We start from the raw sequence: 16,313 nt of genomic DNA, 5'->3' as shown, positions 1-16,313 counted from the left end.
TGACGGTGTCTCCTGTCTTCAGCATGAGTTGCACTGTGACAGTGTCTCCTGTCTTCAGCATTAGTGAGAGTGTCTCCTGTCTTCAGCATGAGTGACAGTGTGTGACAGTGTCTCCTGTCTTCAGCATGAGTGACAGTGTCTCCTGTCTTCAGCATGAGTGACAGTGTGTGACAGTGTCGCCTGTCTTCAGCATGAGTGACAGTGTCTCCTGTCTTCAGCATGAGTGACAGTGTGTGACGGTGTCACCTGTCTTCAGCATGAGTGACAGTGTCTCCTGTCTTCAGCGTGAGTGACAGTGTCTCCTGACTTCAGCATGAGAACCAGTGTGTGACAGTGTCTCCTGTCTTCAGCGTGAGTGACAGTGTCGTCTGTCTTCAGCATGAGTGACAGTGTCTCCTGTCTTCAGCATGAGTGACCATGTCTCCTGTCTTCAGCATGAGTGACAGTGTCTCCTGTCTTCAGCATGAGTGACAGTGTTGCTTGTCTTCAGAATGAGTGACTGTGTCGCATGTCTTCAGCATGAGTGACAGTGTCTCCTGTCTTCAGCATGAGTGACAGTGTGTGACAGTGTCTCCTGTCTTAAGCATGAGTGACAGTGTGTGACAGTCTTTCCTTTCTAAAGCATGAGTGACAGTGTCCCCTGTCTTCAGCATGAGTGACAGTGTTGCCTGTCTTCAGCATGAGTGACAGTGTGTGACAGTGTCTCCTGTCTTCAGCATGAGTGACAATGTCTCTGGTCTTCAGCATGATTGACCTTGTCTCCTGTCTTCAGCATGAGTGACAGTGTCTCCTGTCTTCAGTATGAGTGACCATGTCGCCTGTCTTCAGCATGAGGGACAGTGTCGCCTGCCTTCAGCATGAGTGACATATTGTCTGTTTCTTTGCCTCTGTATCTTCTTTCTGCACTTTTCTTGCTTCTGTTTGCACTGCTCTTGCCTCTTTCTTCATCTCTGTTACTTGTTTCTGGACTTCATTCTGTACCTTGCCCATTTCTGCAGTCATCTTGCTTCTTTCTGCACCCATCTTGCCTCCTTCTGTACCTCTGTTGGTTCTTTCTGCACTGCTTAAGCTTCTTTCTTTACATCTCTTGCACATTTCTGTACCCTCTTGCTTCTTTCTGCTCCTCTGTTGGTTCTTTCTGCACTTCTCTTGTCTCTTTCTGTACCCCTCTTGCTTCTTTCTGCACCTCTCTTGTCTCTTTCTGTACCCGTTTTCTCCTTATTCATCTATTTTGCTTCTTTCTGCACTTCTCTTGCCTCTTTCTGCACCCCTCTTGTCTCTTTCAGCTTCTCAGTGGTTCTTTCTGCATGGCTCTTGCTTCTTTCTGCACCTCTTTTGCAAATTTATGCACCCCTCTTGCCTCTTTCTGTTTCTCTTTATCTTCTTTCTGCACTTCTCTTGCCTCTTTCTTCACTGCTCGTGTCTCTTTCGGCATCTCTGTTGCTTGTTTCTGGACTTCTCTTGCTTCTTTCTGCACCTTTCTTGCCATTTTCTGCACACCTCTTGCTTCTCTCTGCACCCATGTTGCCTCCCTCTGCACCCCTGTTGGTTCTTTCTGCTCAGCTCTTGCTTCTCTCTGCACCTATCTTGCAAATTTTTGTACCCTCTTACAAATTTCTGCTCCTCTGTTGCTTATTTCTACACTTCTCGTGCCTCTTTCTTCACCTCTCTTGCCTCTGTCTGCACCCCTGTTCCCTCTTTCTTCACATCTTTTGCCTGTTTCTGCAACTTTCTTGGCTCTCTCTGCCCTTCTCTTGCCTATTTTTGCACCCTTCTTACCTCTTTCTGCTCTTCTGTTGGTTCTTTCTGCACTGCTCTTGCTTCTTTCCGCAGCTCTCTTGTAAATTTCTGCACCTCTCTTGTCTCTTTCTACACCCTTGTTGCCTCTTTCTGCACCTCTTTTTTTCGTCTTTTAGCACTTCTCTTGCCTCTTTCTGCACCTCTCTTGCTTCTTTCTGTACCTCTCTTGTATATTTTTGCACCTCTCTTGCCTCTCCTGCATATCTCTTGTCTCCTTCCGTACCCCTGTTACCTCTTTCTGTACCTCTTTTTTATTCTTTCAGCACTTCTCTTGCCTCTTTCTGCACCACTCTTTCCTCTTTCTACACCACTGTTGGTTTTTTCTGCACTGTTCATGCTTCTTTCTTTGCCTCTCTTGCACATTTCTGCACCTCCCTTGCCTCTTTCTGCCCGACTGTTCCCTTTTTTCTGCACCTTTCTTGCCTGTTTCTGCTACTCACTTGATTTTGTTTGCAGTTCTGTTGTCTCCTTCTGCACTTCTCTTAGTTCTTTCTGCACCCCTCTTGTCTATTTCTGCATCTCTGTTGCTTCTTTCGGCACTTCTTGTTCCTTTTTGTGCATTCCTCTTGCTTCTTTCAGTACCTCTCTTGCATATTTCTGTACCTCTCTTGCCTCTTTCTGCACATCTCTTGCCTCTTTCCGCACCTCTGTTTTCTCCTTATGCACCTCATTTGCTTCTTTCTGCTCTTCTCTTGTCTCTTTCTGCATCCCTCTTGCATCTTTCGGCTTCTCAGTAGGTTTTTTCTGCACAGCTCTTACTTTTTTCCTCACCTTACTTGCAAATTTCCTCACCCCTCTTTCTGTACCTCTGCATCTTTTTTCTGTGCTTCTCTTACCTCTTTCTACACTGCTCTTGCTCCTTTCTGCATCTCTGTTGCTTGTTTCTTGACTTCTCTTGCTTTTTCTGCACCTTTTGTGCCAATTTCTGCACCCATCGTGCTTCTTTCTGCACCCATCTTGCCTCCTTCTGCACCTTTGTTGGTTCTTTCTGCACAGCTCTTGCTTCTTTCTGCATATCTCTTGTAAATTATTCCACCCCTCTTACCTCTTTGCGTCCCTCTCCCCTCTATCTGCACCTCTCTAGCCTCTGTCTGCACCCCGTTCCCTTTCTTCACATCTTTTACTTGTTTCTGCAACTCTCTTGCCTCTCTCTGTACTTCTCTTGCCTCTTTCTGTACCTCTCGCTTCTTTCTGCACTTCTCTTGATTCTTTCTGCACCCTTCTTGCCTTTTTCTGCACCTCTGTTGATTCTTTCTGCACTTCTCTTCCCTCTTTCTGGACCCCTGTTTCCTTTTTCTGCACATCTTTTGCTTCTTTCTGAACTTCTCTTGTCCCTTTCTGTACCCCTCTTGCCACTGTCTGCTTCTCTGTTGGTTCTTTCTACACTCCTCTTGCTTCTTTCTGACCCTCACTTGCAAATGTCTACAATACTCTTGCATCTTTCTGCGCTCTTCTTAGCTCTTTCTGTACCTCTCTTGCCTCTGTCTGTACCTCTCTTGCCTCTTTCTGCACCCCTGTTACCCTTTCCTGTACCTCTCTTGCCTTTTCTGCAACTCTCTTGCCCTTTTCGTCAGTTCTTTAGCCTTCTTTTGCACCTCTGTTGCTTCTTTCTGCACTTTATTTTGCCTTTCTGACCCATCTTGTCTTGTTGGTCTTCCTGTACTGCTCTTGCTTCTTTCTGCACCTTTATTGAAAATGTCTGCACCCATCTTGCTTCTTTCTGCCCCCATCTTGCCTTCTTTTGCACCTCTGTTGGCTCTTTCTGCACTGTTCTTGCTTCTTTCTGCACCTCTCTAGCAAATTTCTACATCCCTCTTGCCTCTTTCTGCACCCTTCTTTACTCTTTCTGCACCTCTCTTGCCTCTGTCTGCACCCCTGTTCCCTATTTCTGCACCTCTTTTACCTGTTTCTGCAACTCTCTTGGCTCTCACTACACTTCTCTTGCCTCTTTCTTAGCCTCTGTATCTTCTTTCTGCACTTCGCTTACCTCTTACTGCACTGCTCTTGCCTCTTTCTGCATCTCTGTTGCTTGTTTCTAGACTTTTTTTGCTTCTTTCTGTACGTTTCTTGCCAATTTCTGCAGCCCTCTTGCTTCTTTGTGCCTCTCATGCCTCTTCCTGTACCTCTGTTGCTAATTTCTGCACTTCTTGTTCCTCTTTGTGTACCCCTCTTGCTTCTTGCAGTACCTCTCTTGCATATTTCTGTACCTCTCGCCTCTTTCTACACATCTCTTGCCTCTTTCCGCACCTCTGTTTTCTCCTTATGCACTCGTTTGCTTCTTTCTGCTCTTATCTTGTCTCTTTCTGCACCCCTCTTCCATCTTTCGGCTTCTCAGTAGGTTTTTTCTGCACGGCTCTTTCTTTTTTCCTCACCTTACTTGCAAATTTCCTCACCCCTCTTTCTGTACCTCTGCATCTTTTTTCTGTACTTCTCTTACCTCTTTCTACACTGCTCTTGCCCCTTTCTGCATCTCTGTTGCTTGTTTCTTGACTTCTTTTGCTTTTTCTGTACCTTTTGTGCCAATTTCTGCACCCATCTTGCTTCTTTCTGCACCCATCTTGCCTCCTTCTGCACCTTTGTTGGTTCTTTCTGCACAGCTCTTGCTTCTTTCTGCATATCTCTTGTAAATTATTGCACCCCTCTTACCTCTTTGTGTCCCTCTCCCCTCTTTCTGCACCTCTCTAGCCTCTGACTGCATCCCTGTTCCCTTTCTTCACATCTTTTACTTGTTTCTGCAACTCTCTTGCCTCTCTCTGTACTTCTCTTGCCTCTTTCTGTACCTCTCTTGCTTCTTTCTGCACTTCTCTTGATTCTTTTTGCACCCTTCTTGCCTTTTTCTGCACCTCAGTTGCTTCTTTCTGCACTTCTCTTGCCTCTTTCTGGACCCCTGTTTCCTCTTTCTGCACATATTTTGCTTCTTTCTGCACTTCTCTTGTCCCTTTCTGTGCCCCTCTTGCCACTGTCTGCTTCTCTGTTGGTTCTTTCTGCACTCCTCCTGCTTCTTTCTGACCCTCACTTGCAAATGTCTATAATACTCTTGCCTCTTTCTGCACTCTTCTTAGCTCTTTCTGTACCTCTCTTGCCTCTGTCTGTACCTCTCTCGCCTCTGTCTGCACCCCTGTTCCCTCTTTCTTCACATCTTTTGCTTGTTTCTGCAACTCTATTGCCTCTCTCTGCACTTCTCTTGACTCTTTATGTACCTTTCCTGCTTCTTTATGCACTTCTCTTGCTTCTTTCTGTACCCTTCTTACATTTTTCTGCACCTCTGTTGCTTCTTTGTGCACTTCCCTTGCCTCTTTCTTGACCCCTGTTTCCTCTTTCTGCACATCTTTTACTTCTTTCTGCACTTGTCTTGTCTCTTTCTGCACCCCTCTTGCCTCTGTCTGCTTCTCTGTTGGTTCTTTCTGCACTGCTCTTGCTTCTTTCTGACCCTCTCTTGCAAATGTCTTCAATCCTCTTGCCTCTTTCTGCACTCTTCTTCCCTCTTTCTGTACCTCTCTTGCCTCTGTCTGTACCTCCCTTGCCTCTTTCTGCACCCCTGTTGCCTCTTTCGGTACCTCTTTTGCTTCTTTCTGTGCTGCTCTTGCCTCTTTATGCACCCATCCTCCCTCTTTCTGTACCGCTCTTGCTTCTTTCTGCAATCTTGTTACCTCTTTCTACACCTATTGTGCCTTTTTTCTGCAAATCTCTTGCCTCTTTCTGCAGTTCGTTTGCCTCCTTCTGCACCTCTGTTGCTTCTTTCTGTACTTCTCATGTCTCTTCCTGTACCCCTATTGCGGCTTTCTGCACCTCTGTTGGTTCTTTCGGCCCTGCTCTTGCTTTTTTCTTTACCTCTTGCAAGTTTGTGCACCCCTCCTGCTTCTTTCTGCACCCCTCGTCCTTCTTTCTCCACTTTTCCTGCCCTGTCTACACCCTTCTTGCCTCTTTCTCCACATCTTCTGCTTCTTTCTGCACTTCTTGCCTCTTTCTGCACCTCTGTTCGTTCTTTCTACACTGCTCTTGCTTCTTTCTGTTCCTCTCTTGCCTCTTTCTGTACCCCTCTTGCCTCTTTCTGTACCCCTCTTCCCTCTTTCTGCACCTCTCTTGCCTCTGTCTGCACCCCTGTTCCCTCTTTCTGCACCTCTTTTGCCTGTTTCTGTAACTCTCTTGCCTCTTTCTGCACTTCTCTCACCTCTTTCTGTACTCGAATAAGAAGTCCAAGCTGTCAAGTTTAAGGTTGGCGTGCTCTTATGACTGAGGTATAAGTCTACTTGTATATGTACTATGTCAACAGAGAGGGGGGGGGACCAGGAGCTAATTAATGGTCCATTGCCCGTGCAGCAAACTAACCATGAAGTCAACACAGGGGGGCACTGTTCCAGAGTGAGTCATGCCAGCATTTAAGTACTCACTGAGGGGGAAAGAGCAGGAAAGAAAGAGAAAGGGAGAGGCAGGGGTGCTAGGTCTAGGACTCAGTGGAAAGACAAATCTTGTCTCTTGTTGCTGTCACACACCCTGAAGGATGTCATGCTCCATCATTGGGCGGTTGCTCCTCGTCGGGCCGGCAGTGAAATGCCCTACGGGTCCCCCGAAGGGTCACTTTAGCGGAGATCTTTAAAGAGAACTGCCTTTGGGTGCATATGGGTGTGTGGGTAGAGTCCTAAGTGAAGGGTGCTATCATGCATGCAATGAGTTAAATCTGCCTAAGGGTTACCAAGAGAAATTTCAATGGAGAGGTACCATTGACAGAGTAAAAATCCCGTAGGTTAAGTGTTACCAACAGAGGCGTAATGCGCCCAGGTAACTATAAGGTCGACATGTTTCACGCCTCTTTGGTCAAAAAGATCCCTGGCATTTTATCAGGACCAGAAATAACTGTCAAGGTGATGTTGTGCACAAAAGTGTAAAAGTAGAGGGTATCATTAGCTCTCAAAACGATCCGAGGGAGGGCCATACCCTGAAATACTATGGGTGACGGCTGTGGCTAATTAGTCCACATTTGCCCTCTCGATCGTGACCTAGAGAGGGGTGAAGGGAGAGAAAACCACAAAAAAGCAAAAAGAAACACAGGTCTCAAATACTTATATCAAGCTTGCAAAGATGTCTCTGCATGGTGTGTGTCCTGAAGGCATCCCTTGCGGAAGAAATTGCTGCGCGAGACATGACTAGTGAGATAGACCACCCTACATCTGCGTAAGGCCCTGGGTGATGGCACCCAAAGAGAGTAAGGAGGAGAGCCATAGGCCATCAGCATGACGCATGCAGTCAAACCAAACGGTTCCCCGTCACAAACCCCTCATGATGCCACCCTGGTGCCTGCAGGGAGTAGGGGGCTATACACAGATAAAAAACAGGTTGTAAAAAGGAGCTACCTCACACACTCAAACTGAACCACACTGTACCTCTGACACCATTGTACACTCAGTGGCCTGGTAGAGGGGCCAACCACAAACGCCTCATATATGCCCCTGCACAGCTATTGTCATTTGCGTCAAACACATAGTGCGCACCTTCAATTATAATTGGTGTGCTTACCCAAAGTGGTTCTAGCAGTGCTCCATAGGATAGATGCGTAGGGTGCCCACATCTTACAGGGCTGAGGAAACAAGTAATGGAAAAGCATAGAGAAACCCAGGTAAGACTCGTATCACACAAGAACAGCTAGTTACATTGACTTACTTTAAGGGGGGCTTCTCCGTCACGATCATTGTTGTACTCATGTATATGCTCAAATATCGGCTTCAGTAAAACCGCCCGTCCTGACGCCTGCCTGTAGATTAAGTACTGTGGTTTCTTGCCATGATTATGTACTAAAGTCAATCAGCAATGTGGGAGTTTCCTACTTCCAGTATGCCCCATCATGCCTAGTCATGCCTGCTACTAGCGAGTCTGCGTGTGTGTAAAGCGCGCTTTCTTCAGTAGCACGCATGTGTGCAGAGATCAGCTTGTGGTCGGCTGCGCATGAGCGTCGGGGAGCAATGTGAATAGTGCAATGCGAGGCGGTGTGTAGGTATAGTACGGGCCGCCCAAAGTGAGTGCCCAACTCGTTAAAAACCCCTATAAAAATGAATACAAGAGCCGGAGGGCGGGCCCTTGTCAGAGGGGTGAGAATGTGAGAGTAAGTACCCAATCAGGATATATGCATTGATGACATACATATTAAAAATAAAAAATATATATGACCTGGGGTTCTATAGCAATATTATCAGCACCCCCTGTGTGGGGATATGTGGCGGTTTGTCGCCTGTTCCTTTATTCTTCTCCTCCTTCTCTTCTTCTTTCTTACTCTTCTTCGCTTTCTACTTCAATCTTGAATGAATAACAAATAAAAAATGTATGAAAAAAAAAATACTTCTAATCCACGGCCCAGTTAGTGGTCCATTGAGACCAGGATAAACCCACTGGATGTAGGTGCCCGGATGTGCCTAGCTACAGAAGGGGGGATAATTTCTGCCCCAAGCTTTCGGATAGTGGGTTCTGACTGCTGGCATCACTCACTCTGGAGCTAGGTATTTTTAACTCACCTTTGTCCACTTCACCACACTTTTTGCCCCACACATAGTCTTCACAAAAGTGCTCCTTCATAATACCGCAAATCATAGCATGCCTCAGTTCGTAGCGGACTGAGATGGCCCCTATGATGAAGCATGTCACCGTGGGGAAACCCTGGTGAGTGAAGGGACTCAAGAAAGAAAGTTTTCTTTCCTGCTGAAAAAAATCTCTCCTTTTTGGCTATGTTCTTTACCCGACACTTCAGGTCTACAGAAAAAAATACATACACATTTTTGTACACATATTTACTGAGTATGCTGATTGAAACACAGGTATTTAAGTATGTGTATGTTTATTTTTATGTAACATGTCGCTAGGTAAAAGCAGAGACATGCATGCATACCTTCACAAACTTGGTCAGACTTACAACAGTGATATGTTTAGGATTGCTATTTTATATTTGGTAGGCCTAACATTCTGAGCAGTTGATTAATAGTGAACCTTCAAGAGAAAAGTGGGGTTAAACACATCTTGGGAGAAGGATTAGTGATCAGGCTACTTTGTATGCGTCTGTTGTAAGGTACAGTCAAAGAAGGCCTTTTTTGCACCTCTGTAGGTTCTTTCTGCACTTCTCTTGCTTCTTTCTGCACCTTTTTTGTCTTTCTGGACTTCTGTTGCCTATTGCTGCATTTCTCTTGCTTCTTTCTGTACATGTATTCCTCGTTCTGCACTTCTGTTGCTTCTTTCTGCACCTGTCGTCCTCTTTCTGCACATGTCCTAGTTATATAGGCATTGTTAGAAATTAGCATCTAAAAAACCTTAGAAATTCACTGAAAAAAACAGGTTTCAGGGACGTTATAGTTAGGAAATAGCATTTAAAAAAGCTTAGAAATTCACTGATGTCATTTGAGATGTCATCAGTGATGTCACTGACCATGTCATGAGTGATGTAATATGTGACGTCATCAGCAGTGCATTGTGGGGATGCAAGTTATAGTTAGCTCAGCTAACTATAAAGGCCAAATTTCTCTGGTTTTATTTTAATGAAATATCAACCTCACTATAACGTCCCTGAAACCTGTGGTTTTTCAGTGAATTTCTAAGGTTTTTTAAATGCTAATTCCTAACGATAATGTCCCTGAAACCTCTGTTTTTTCAGTATATATATATATATATATATATATTTCCATAAGTCTCGAAAACCAGCTCGGCATCCGCTTCTGCTGCTTAACGAAAAGTTCGAAAAAAGCCACAAACTCGGTGCTTCTCGTTCCAGTGAGTTTTATTGTGCAATTAAACGCCCACCAGTCGCCATGACGCGTTTCGCCTCAGCCGAGGCTTGATCACATGTCATGTCAAGAAGAAGGAAGTGACATATATAGTGTGATGAATCACATGGTCAGTACTTCAACCTTTAAAATTTAAAGGGATATACACCAATTCACAACCAGTGGAGAAAACAAAGTTTTTGAGCATAGTGCTCTACATTGTTTGTTGGTTTAAAGTGCATCGTCCAAGCAAAAATAACATTTCATTACATGTATCCGTTTTGCTGATCACTCTCCATAGATATTGTTCAGGGTAAAAAGGCAAGCATATATATAAAAGGGAAACAACCCAATAAGAATATTCAATACAAAAAAGAAAAGAAAAGAAAATTTCATTTCCTTAAAAATGTACATAAATACATATTCTAATTTCATATATTTACACCCTATTTTACAAGTATTCCATTGACCCTAGTTTGCCACACAAGACAGACTACGAATAGCCCTTTCATTATCTTAATGGGTATAAATACCCTTGGCATGTTCAGGTCATTAAATGTAAAAATGCACCCTATAATTCATAGGTTTTAATACCTTACCCTGCAATTATAACATGATTCAATATAAAAAAAATACCACTTTTACATATAAACCAAACAACAGTTCTCCATTGATTTACCCCAAGTTTGCGTGAATTCCCATTTTCTGCTATGTACTTCCTAGGGGGTCATTCAGCTTTCAATAAAGTGACAGTGCATTAAAATTGTACCTATTTTTCAATAGGAATACAAGTATTCTCAGGCTGCCTAATATACATATTTACATACAGATTCCTTTAGCTCAAAAGACATACCGGTGTCCTGCAAGAGAATCCTCAAAACGAACCATAGATCATCAAAGACATGTGTGAAGGTCCTCACTATAGTTCAGTCCCCCAGGCTGTTTACTATTTAGTTCGAGGATGTAGCGTGTTTCTAAGAGACGTAATTTCCCATCTCTATCTCCTCCCCTCCTTAAGGGTAATACAGAATCTACCAAATAGTACTTCAGAAGGTCTGCATTACTTTGATGGTGTTTCTCAAAGTGTCTAGCCACGGGGTATGCCTGATCTTTCCCAGTGATCGCTCGTAAATGTTGGAGGATGCGCTTGTGGGCCGGGAGACGAGTACTCCCCACATATTGTAGGCCACACGGACACACTAGTATGTACACAACATACTCGGTCTTGCATCCCAATTTCTGTCTAATGGCTACAGGAGTATCATGAAAAGGACTTATGAAATGGGTCTTATTTATGCCATGTTTGCAGGCCTTACAGCTCTGGCATTTCTTAAAGCCAGTAATGCGTTCCCACCATTTTTTGGGAACGTCCATGGTGCTACTGACAATAGCATTGCCTAATGAGGGAGATTTCCTAAAGGTGATCTCAGGTTTGTTCTTAACCAGATCTCCTATTATGGGATCACCCCGAACCAGGTTCCAATTCCGTGAAAAGATCTTACGTATTTCACCATGTTGTTGGCTATATGTAACAATGGCTCGACACTGTGCTTTCTCCTTAACTATAGGCTGAGTCTCAGCTATGTCACTGTTACTCTCTGGACAGATTCCTAATAGTTGTTCTCGGGTAAGTTTGTTAGTTTTGGTTATGGCATCATCCACTACCTTCTTACCATATCCCCTCTCCAAAAAGCGTGATCTACACTGCTCCTGGGCTGATCTGCATTCAGAATCAGTACTGCAGATGCGTTTAATGCGCAGCATCTCCCCATAAGGGATGCTGCGTATTAAATGTTGAGGATGGCTGCTCGAAGCATGTAACAACGTGTTACCGGCAGTAATCTTCCTATGTAATCTGGTCTCCAATTTGTTATTCTGTCTATCAATGTAGACTTCTACATCCAGAAATTGCACTGAAATATCACTAATTGACGATGTAAATTCTAAGTTCACATCATTAGTATTCAGTTTAGCAACAAAATCAACAGCACTGTCCATTGAACCACTCCAGACAAAGAACAAATCATCTATGTATCTGAGGTATAATTCAATATTCTGTTCAACGATTGTCCTGTGCTGTCCCATGAGGGTCTGCTCTTCCCACAGCCCCATGTGAAGACATGCAAAGCTGGGGGAAAAGCAAGACCCCATGGCCACCCCCCTAAGCTGCTGGTAGGCTTGGCCACCAAATGAAAAGAAGTTTTGCTGCAAACAAATTTGTAACATCCCCATGAGCATTCTGTTGTGTTCAATGTCATGCATAGGACGTTTATCTAGGAAAAATTGAACTGCCTTCATGCCATCCATGTGTCTTATAGAGGTATAAAGAGAACAAATGTCCAGTGTCATCAATATGTAATTCTCTTTCCAATTCAATTTCGACAATTTACATAGAAAGTCAGTAGTATCTCTTATGTAAGAGTTCAATCCCTTCACCCACTCCTGTAAAAAATAGTCAATGTACCTTGAGAGGTTTTCTGTTGCACTGCCAATCGCCGATATTATGGGCCTACCCGGTGGGACCTGAGGATCCTTATGGACCTTCGGCAGAAGGTAAAAAGTGGGTATCACCGGAAATTCCTTTTTTAGAAACTTAAGTTCATCTAATGTGATCAACCCACTGCTCCGCCAGCCAATAAGTTTGCCATTGAGTTCGTTCCAGGCCGCTCTAATCACGGTGATGTTGATTTTGCGGTAACAGGATGTATCACCTAGTTGTTTTTCTGCCTCCGCTAGGTATTGCTCACGCCCCCAGAGGACGATATTCCCACCCTTGTCCGCTTGTTTCACCACTAAACCCTCGTTGGTTCTTAATTTTTTGATTAGTGAGTTGTAACACTGGTTCTGTCTTGCAATGGCTTGGCTCTTTTTATTTGTACTAATGTACAGTTTTTTTAGGTCCTCCACTATTAGTTCCTGGTAGATATCCAGATTATCATGGACAGAAATTGGATTAAAAGTGGATTTGGGCTTAAAAGATGTTCTTGCTACTTCACGCCCAGGATTTTGATTTAGCGTGGTAGAGGGTATTTCTTCTCCTGATTCGTTTTGCTCATTTTGTAATTATATATATATATATATGTGTATATATATATATTACCTACTGGCGGTCGCCAGTAGGTATATATAGTTAGGATTTTTTCCCTATGGGATTTTTGAAAATTCTATGTCTAATAACTTTGGCGTTTGTGGACGGAATTGGCTGAAATTTTCAGGAAAATGGAACATTTTGTTTCTGAGCAGCCCCTGAAAATTTGGGGGGGGGGTTCGTCAAGGGGGGACCGAGAAAAAAGGGGGGTCCCAAAACGTGTTTTTCCAATGTTAATTTCCATAGGGCGGTTGGCCTCACTTTTAGCCCGAACGGCTGAATGGATTTGCACGAAACTTGGCAAAATTGTAGGGACTGTTAGCCCGATGTGCCTTTGCTAGGTCTCAATATATGTGCTCCAGTGGATTTTGAGAAATTAACGTTCAAAAAAAGATATATATCTGTAAGCGCGCTCTGGGCAGCGCTCCGGTTCGCGTACTTTACGCGTAACGGAACTTTGCGAAGCGAAGCTGATTGGCTCTCCGGTGTCTGTCAACATTCTAAACAGTCCGGAGCGGCCGCCATCTTGTCTCTCGGTAGGATCGAGAGACAAGAGGAGGCCAAAACAAAGGAGGAAATGACCATAATGGGGCATAGTAGATCCTCCCTGACCCCCTAGGTTTGATGTGGAGGCTTTCAAAGGGCCCCGCAGGGCAAAAAAAAAAAATTTTTTTTTTTTTTTGCGTGGGGAGCGCCCGGTTCACGAACCGGGAAGCGTTCTGGGGAGCTTACTATAAGGAAAAAAGAATGATAGACTTTTCAAATACTGTATGTTAATTGATTGTTGGTTTTGTTGATTATTTTTTAATTTCTTTATTTTTTAAGCAATTATTTATTATTGTGATTGTGTTTCAAAATTTAATAACATTTCTAACATTTCACTGTCTGAAATGTCGTCATTTTCATTGAACATAGTTTGTAATCTCTGAGGGTGTAAAATGTCCTCATTTTGAAGGAGGTCATCTACTGCTTGCACACATTGCAGTAGTTCTTGGTCCCAAGTTTCATCCATAAATTCTATATAATTTGGATCAATTAATTCTTGGCTCCTCTCTTGCAGGACAATTTGAAATGAAACTTTCTGTTCGCCTTCCATGTTGCCTGAAATTTGGATAAAAAAATATATATTAGTAGAGATAGGGCACTGTTGGGATTAATTTTAGATAGGCAGCTTTTATCAGTGAATTTATCTTTGGGCAGTGTATAGTATCAGAGTGGAAGTAGGAATATAAAAAAGTGTATGTGATTTAACGTAAGTAATTTCATAATTATACAAGAGAAACCTAACTCCATCCATAACTATAACAGAGAAGTCTATCTAAATCTATAACTACTACAGAGGGATAGTATATAACTATCAGAAAAAGTTTACCATATTAACTTTTGGTGCACAATATACTTCAGTTTTAAAAATAACAACTTACCTTTACAAAGAAGTTGAAGTGATTAGTGAAAATCCAATTGAAATGTACAACAAGAAGTAGTAGTCAAAATGGCTGTGTTTCCTTCTCTTCCTTTATATATATTCAGGTATATAACCAATCAAATGTCAGGTAATAAAAGTAGAAAATGAAAGTAACATTTTCATTGGTTGTCAATTCCAACACTTCAGATGTGTTTTGAGAAGTAATTTACCTCACGGTATTTAGAGAGGTCTACAGGCTAAATGGCTAAATGGAATTTCAATCAAATTTGTGAAAATGATAGGGATTGGTATGTAGTATGAGCTAATCTATATTTGGTGAGAGTGTCTCCAGTCGTTTTTCTGTAAATTACTTTCCCACCTTTTTTGATGGTGCGCTTCCCGGGGAGCGCCCCGGTACGCGAACTGGCGAGTGCCCCGGTACGCGAACCTGAAGCGTTACGGGAGTCCACCAATTTGTGTTTCGGTCGACTTAAGATACAAGATGGAGGGCAAATAATGTTCAGAATGGGTAGAAGGGGGCACGGTAGACTTATCTTGACCCCCTAGGTTTTCTGAGGGTGGCTGAGGAGGCTTATATGTGCGAAAAAAAACATTTTTTTAAAAATTTCGCGAGGTTAGCTTCCGGTTCGCGTACCGGGTAGCGCCCCGGGGAGCGTACTTTGTTGAAAATTAGTGAAAAAAGTTAGAGAAAAATAATAATTGTGAGTGATCAGATGTAGGGTAGCTCTGAGAAGAGCTTTTGGGTTTATGGTACATTTAGGTACTTATAAGTAGGTACCAATGCACAGTCTTAAATTCAGAATGAAAATTCTGTTGCCCTCATCTGAGAAGTGAACTCCATCTCCTCTGTAGATATCTTGCATGTAGTAACGCAAGTTATTGTTGTACATGGAGCCCATTCCATGGACTCTCATGTAAGCTGAAACAGATTTGTTTACATGCTTCCTCGACTTCTCAATTTGTGGACAAAATTGGTTTGACCACCTCCATTTCTGTCTTTGGCATATATTTGAATATACCAAGGCAGTTTGAGGAAAAAGTGCCATCAATTGCTCAAAGGTGTCCTTTAAAAGCATTTCCAGACCTACCCCAGTCAAAGTGCCCAAATCATTACCTCCACAGTGCACAATTAACAGGTCAGGTTTTGGCAAATGCATAAAGGTTTTCACCAATGGTATCAATTGGTGACATTTTAATCCTCTGTGGCCAAACCACTTAATTTCCACATCTTGTAAATTGAGGTTAGGTAAATTTCTGTTCTCAGCATACCTCTGAGCCCAATAGATGTAACTATGTCCAACAATCCAGACAGAAAACATGGTGAGAGAAAGTTCTGCTGCAGTCAGATGAAGTGTGGCAATGAAATGGCAGTTGAAAAAATAAGAGTTTAAAATGAAAAAACTGTGGAGTTTCTGTGTTAATGAAGCAGTAACAGTGATTGGTGGATTTTGATTGCTGAAAACAGAAAGTTAGGGTGCATGGATGAGTTCTTTGAAAGATGTATTTTGAGTGGTCAAGAAAAAATCATTAAATGAAAGAATGCACTGGATATGCAGGTGCACTGAGAGTTCAGAATTCAATTGAAACATTGTTGTGTGAACTTGCAAACACCAGAAGTCTTCCAAGAGGTGGTTGCTATGCAAAAAAGGCAGAGAGGGCAGAGGGGGGAAGGGTTTTGATTTGAAAAAAGTGAGGGAAGAGTTTTGATTGGGTGACATGAGAGATATGTGTGAAGAATAACAGCATTTCTGTGCTTTTGATAGCTGCAGACTCTGGAGTGCATACCTTTTGCTCTGCTGAAGACAAATTGGTGTGTTTCTGAGACTGTTTTGAAACTCATAAAGTATTTGCTAAGGTGAGAAAAGATTTCTTTAATTTAGATAGAGAATAGTGTGCTTTAAGGAGAAAATTATGAAGAAAGTTGTGTTTTTCAAATGTTGCTTTGTCTCAAGTGTTTTACAAATAGATTTTGTTTCTTTGAGAAACTGTAATTGGAGAAAATGTGAAGTATTAGTACTGATAGGGTTTTTTTGTGCATAGGAGCTGTGGAGTGTTTTCAAATTATGACTTGAAAATCGTTTTTGAGGAAAAGGAATGGTTTTAAAATGTATGACAAGGACATAATGGTGTATGCTTCTTTATAAGGCAATTGAGTGTCTCTGATGTTATTTTTCCCATTTTAATGTAAGACCTTTCCCTGTGGAGCAAATTGCTTGTAAATATGCTCCCACCTGTGCATGGCAAATTTAGATTTTGAATG

The 16,313-nt window shown here is 42.8% G+C and overlaps 2 protein-coding genes across 7 annotated transcripts in view; one reads left to right on the top strand and one right to left on the bottom strand.

Annotated features, from left to right (window-relative positions):
- The window catches only part of LOC144768753 (interferon-induced very large GTPase 1-like), a 426,778-nt gene that overhangs the window by 105,784 nt on the left and 304,681 nt on the right, over nucleotides 1-16,313 (top strand). The gene's annotated exons all lie outside the window — the stretch shown is intronic.
- The window catches only part of LOC144768755 (general transcription factor II-I repeat domain-containing protein 2-like), a 428,006-nt gene that overhangs the window by 325,673 nt on the left and 86,020 nt on the right, over nucleotides 1-16,313 (bottom strand). The gene's annotated exons all lie outside the window — the stretch shown is intronic.

The sequence above is a fragment of the Lissotriton helveticus genome, chromosome 7 (genome assembly GCF_964261635.1).
Source record: "Lissotriton helveticus chromosome 7, aLisHel1.1, whole genome shotgun sequence".
NCBI lineage: Eukaryota > Metazoa > Chordata > Amphibia > Caudata > Salamandridae > Lissotriton > Lissotriton helveticus.
The sequence above is the reverse complement of the archived record's forward strand: the minus strand, read 5'-3'. Positions and strand labels throughout refer to the sequence as shown.